Below are 6122 nucleotides of genomic sequence, written 5' to 3'. Positions count from 1 at the left end.
GTGAGGAAGGGTCTAGTTTTGGGTGAGACAGCAGGAGGGGTGAGTTTAGAGTTCAGGCCAAAAAGAGGTGATGGAGGAAGGCAGGAGGTTTGAGGGGTGAGAGCAGGATGAGGACAAGGGAGCTTGAAAGGCTCACAATGTCATGAAAAGTTTGTTAATGTCTTCTGCCAAGTCGGTGTTGCAAATGCGCAACACACCCACTCTATTTGAAATGAATTACTTTGTTGTTGTAAAAGTCTAGAAATAAAGGATGAGTGAGCACAAGCACCTTTGGCGACAAACAATCATTGTCATATGTGTTTTTACCCATAAAAAGCCAACTTCTCCATACATTGTAACAATTATTTGTGTCTGGTTTTGTTATATTGTAACAGTGATGCTTGGTTTAGATGTTTTAACTGCTTAATTAGTATCTATTTAATGCTAAACATTGTTTCCAAATGCCTGCACTCACTGAAGCAGATTAGCACACATTAATTCGAAAACAATGTAGAAAAACAATGTGAACATTTCATTTCTTGCATTTCTTCATTTTTACCCTGATCCCTATAATCAGGGGGCAGATAATTCCTTAGAAAGCAGTGTAACGGTTGATAGTTTGTTTAATAAAGATTTTGTTGTTAAGGTTTGCTATACCAAGTGAAACCTTTAATTCTCTATTGACTTTTTTTCCACAAACAAGCAGTCAATATTTATCTTAAAACATGCATAAGTCATACAGTAATAAAATAGTATTCCCTGAACAAGCATGATAGCAGCATACATTCCTGTCTGCTACAGTGCAACACAGGAATGGGTTTGTATGATGTCGTATGAAAACTTATACTCAACAATTCATATGAGATTCCATCAAAATAGGTGACTGCCAGCAAGTACAACTACATATAATGACTTTAAAGGTCCAATATGTAATATATTTACTGTAATACGTCCAAAAATGACCCCAATGCGTCATCAGATTTTAAGGAAGCATGCAAAGTTATAAAAAATACTATCTTTTCTGACACCAATGTTCCATGACGGAATTTCTGTTTGTGTTTTGGCCTGTGTGTTGTTATTAACTGCCCAGTTTGACAGCCAGGCCGGGTTGCCAGATATGCTGAACCTGTAAAAACGTAAAACCCAGCACGCTACAGCTGTAGTACAGCCATGAAAGCAGTGAACAAACAAACAGGATCAACGGAGATAGTTTACCCAACCGAAATAAAAACGGCATGTTGCGTGACTAGAGACGTAACAAAGCCGGGTAAATATTGGAGATATATTTGAAATATTGAGACAGCTTACAGCCCAAAAGGACACCGAGTTGGCTAATGTCCTCAGGTAAGCATTAGCTTCAGGCTAATTTATCACAGCTACTAGGGACGGATTTGTCATAACATTTCAACATTTGTGTACTCACATTGAATTATGTAGCTATAATAACCGAGTTGTTTACATACTTGCAAAAACAATTGAGACACAGCCAGTAAAGTGATCCCGACTGGTCCTGGCTAACGCCGCCATGCTAACCCTGCTAACTGCTAATGTTACTGGAGGCAAGCGGGCCACGGCTGTTTACAATGTGCAGTGCGGTGATTCATTTTAAGCCAAGAGAGGGGGTACATTGGGAAGAGAGGACCGTGAGTTAGCAGTGTAATTAGCGATTGTTGCCATGATTCTAAGCCATTAAAGTGTGTATTTCAGTTGGGTTGTAAAGGACGGCGGGGTTGAGGAATTTTAAGCAGTTTCTACTGAAATTCTAAGCTGAGGAAGTCTGTTAGTTGGGAGATAGCTCTGCGTAAGAATGGGCTTTTATGACTGTCAACATGGCCAGCGTCTAACGTTAGCTACTCCGCTGTGCTGTGAAGTAATATATGTGAGACAAGCGTCTAGCAACGTCGTTGTGGATGCTGCGGTCTCAGCCTGGCAACCAACGTGAACTTCGAGTCTGGGGAGGAAAGGGCGAGGGAGACGACTCTCCAGTATTTTGAATTTGTTCTGCAGTAAATATTTTAAACAGTAGCTGTCAGCATTACATATTGCGACTTTAAAGATTAGGTTCAGAGTCTATTTTAATACAATCTGCCAATACGTTACAGTATATGTTGCTGTTGTTATACTCTTCTCCATACTGTCCATAAATAGATCCAGTCACAGAGCAACTACACTGTAAAAGACAAAATCCAAAGACACAATTATAAATATGAACATTTTAAATTATGTCTGCAATACCGATACATGCATATAATGTAAAAAGTAATCTAGTACCAATCCAGTATTAATTCCTTACACTATTTTTATTTGTTTACAATTTACAAAAAAAATTATATATGTCATATGTTGCTGTTTAAACATCTGTTGCATAATATATTTAGTCTATTTGTTCAGCTTTGTTGTCATTGTTTTTTATTTCTATCTTCCTTTATATTGGTCTATGAGTATGTTGAGTGCAACTTAAAATCTGAGTCAAATATCAACAAAAAAAGAGGTTCTTTTCTCATTACAGTTCACCTGCACTTGAGGAGAATTTACTAATTTACTTACTCCGTTCAAAAACTACAATGACCAAACAACCAGTTCACAGTGAACATGCTGATGCCTCTTGGCTGAAACAGCATCAGTGATGTATTTACTTAGTCAGCTATTACAGCCGAGCAATTTGAGCAAATTCTGAGAAACAGTATCAGCTCACAGTCCACCGGCAGAGAGGGAGGGGGTGTGAGACTTCGACGGGTAAAGCATGTAATTTCCTAATTCTGATCTTGCAAGACAATCCGTCCTTATCATTGTCTGATTCCCACATTGGAGGAAAAGTAGAGAGAGAACCTGCAGGCTGTCACCCATACACACACATACACACACACACACACACAGAAAATGGAGGTGTGAAATTACATAAAGGAAAGGGATACAGATAGAAAGACTGAGAGACTAGTGAGAGAACAAACAGGCCTATCAAAACGACCACAGACCCAGATAACAAGATAAGGCCTAATCAATCAATCCTTGCACACTGAGAAAGATCGCGTTAAGTGGCTCATGAGTCCTGCTGTAAATTAAATCTGCACACTCCTTCAAGTAAGACAGAATGTGGGGAGTGAGAGTTGGAGGGAAAAAGAGAAAGAGACAGGGGGGATAATTGAGGGTAATTTCATCAGCATGGCCCATGATGAAGCTTTTACACAGTGGTTTGAGAGGCCAAACTAAAAGGCTGGAGGTTTGGTGATATTGAATATGAGTGGTGTGTCATGTTTCGATTTGTAAGACGATAGCCAGGAATTAGATTATAGCGCCTAATGCGGATATCTGAAAGGATGTCAGATCTAAAGGATTTACTGTGTGTGTATGTGTCCGTGTGTCTTAAAATTTTCTTCCTGTGCAGGCAAAGCCTAACACACCGTGATTCAATTTAATTCACTCAATCCAGACTCATCCATCCTCACCATCACTGTGGATCCTCTATATGTGTGTGTGTGTGTGTGTGTGTGTGTGTGTGTGTGTGTGTGTGTGTGTGTGTGTGTGTGTGTGTGTGTGTGTGTGTGTGTGTGTGTGTGTGTGTGTGAGAGAGACATCTGTTCTCCAACGTTCATGTCCAACAGAAAGTGCTGAGTGAATTGGATAACAAAACTGTGAGCTTAGTGCCAAAGTGGTTTGGACTTAACACACATAGCACCCAAGACATTATTTTTCACCCCCAATGGGAAGGGGGGCTGGGGGTGCCAAACGTGATATAGATTTATACCAGCATGCGGATTTCCCACCTTCTGAAGATGCTGAATAATGATGGCAAAGATGTTGGGGAGCGGGCTCAATCGTTCCTGTTCGTGGACCTAAGGAGACCAATGTCCCGTTGGCCAGAGCCCCACTTCCTTGGCTTCAGAAGAAAACCCAGGAAACCCATTCTGCGGGTTTTGGTGTCTGGTCAGACTGGCCGGGCCTGAACGATCTTTGTGTCCGAACTGGAGTATCACAGGAGTAGGTGGGGACTGACTCTGAGACTGTGAGGGTCTCAGAGGACGTAACTACTGACCTTCTACAGCTACATACGATGGTAATAGCTACCCGCTAACACTAACAGGCAAGTTCTTCCTACCAGACTCAACCTTTCTATCTGGTTTGGTTTGGTGTTTTAGCTCATGTAGACTAACCATCACCAGGCTACAACAAAACAGAAAAGCAAAACAGTAGAAACAGAGGAAGAAAGCTGGAAGCCAAAAAAAAGAAATGAACGCAAATCTTGAGTTTGGTGAAACTGAGGTGCTAGTGTTCCACCGGATTATAAATCATCTTCTTGGTTTGCCTTCTTGGTTTTGAAGCCACTGTGCCAAAGTTCGTGTTTCATTTGGCCTCACTTAATCTTTCAGACGCTGGAAAAAAGGTCCAATAATAATTAATACTATTCAAATGTTTACTCTACAACTGCTCTATTCGTGCGAGCGTGTGCATCAGCCAACTCCAGCTCTCAGTATTTATCCAGGGAAAACGGTCAGTCAGTGTAACACGGTACCAAACATTAGAGACTGATCATCCTGATGATGGACACACTGAGCCCAAGTGTTGGCTGACTCTGTCTCAGCTTTTCCTACCACATTGTGAGTGGTGAAACAACCTCTTTTTTTGAAGTCAGCTCCACTGAGCTTTTAAGCGTCCCTCAGCTTTTGCAGTTTTTGCTCAGTCTCACTGCTCTCATGGCTGTTCAGTGATAAAACTCTGATACGCTGCCTGCTCAGCACCACATAGCAGACAAACTTAGTGACTAACTGGTAAATATAGTCAATCATTTAGCAGCTAAAAAGTTTCTCAAAAGTTTTTGGAGACCAAAACTGAAGCACAACATCAAATGTTGCTTTGTGTCTGATGAATGTGTATTGTGTTGACAAAGTGTTGTTGCATATGGACATGTTGTTTTTATATGATCATGTAAAGTTATGTGACATATTTGTTTTGTGATTTAAGTCAATACCGGTAAACTAACCACTGTATTAAATAGACAACTCTTTGCTAAAACGTTCACCATATCTTACCTAGCAGGTGAAAGTTACAAACCACTTTACAAAAAAAAGGGAAAAAAAAACAAAAATCAAAGGCAAAGACACAAGAACTATTTAATGAATGGGAAAAGTTAAAAGGTAGCAGAAAATTACTTTCCAGCCATTATTTACATACCAGCTAGCCAACGTTGCCACAGTACATTACAATTGATTAAAATTAAATTATTTAAATTAGCCAATGTCCCTGTTACTCCGGATAACCCACAGAAACACACTGTTGAATAAACTAAATAAAAACAGTCCAAAGCAAGTTATGGGGATTTTCCAGAGTAGTAGGTCATTGGACAGTTTATCTAAAGACAAGTTGTTGTTGTTGTATTGTTTTTATTTTTATTTATTTATCTTATTAATATGTTATATAACAGACATACGGAAGATAGGACTATACAAAACGACAAGACAACCGCCAAATGGGAATAACAATACAAAAAAAAATACAAAAGCCCAAACTGAACGCTCAGTTCCAGGTAAATGTGACAGGCACATTATGCAGTATAAAGTAAGAGACTATGGAGCTGAATAAGGAAAGAAAGCAAAATTAAGTAATACAGTTTTTTATATGAATGCTCAGTATAGCAGAAATATTTACATTAATGTAGTCAAATATTCTTTAGCCAGTGCTGAAGAATATTTTTCCTGGCACAGAATCTCATTACTTTATATAGTTTTTTCTGATATATATCAGTTACATGATCGCATGTATTGTTTTCACACAAAAAGTTCCTTTTTCTTTCAACTGAATTGGAGTCGAGGTGGGAATCTCTGAGACGAATATCTTAACGTCAAGATACCACCAAAGGTAAGTAAAATAAAATATTAGTTTCTTTCCGTTGGAGAAAAGTCACTTTTTATTTATGTATATATATATATATATATATATATATATATATATGTGTTGTAGCCACAGGTATCAGATACATGTAATCAAGTAAAAAGTACAACATTTTGCTTAGAGATGTAGCAGAAGTAGAAAGTACAGCACTGGTACCAAACATTACCTCTGTGTTTCAGTCCACTCTCCAACATTCCAACATGACTACACACGCACACACACACACACACACACACACACACACACACACACACACA

The sequence above is a fragment of the Etheostoma spectabile genome, chromosome 2, assembly GCF_008692095.1.
Source record: "Etheostoma spectabile isolate EspeVRDwgs_2016 chromosome 2, UIUC_Espe_1.0, whole genome shotgun sequence".
NCBI lineage: Eukaryota > Metazoa > Chordata > Actinopteri > Perciformes > Percidae > Etheostoma > Etheostoma spectabile.
This window is presented reverse-complemented; position numbering follows the sequence as displayed.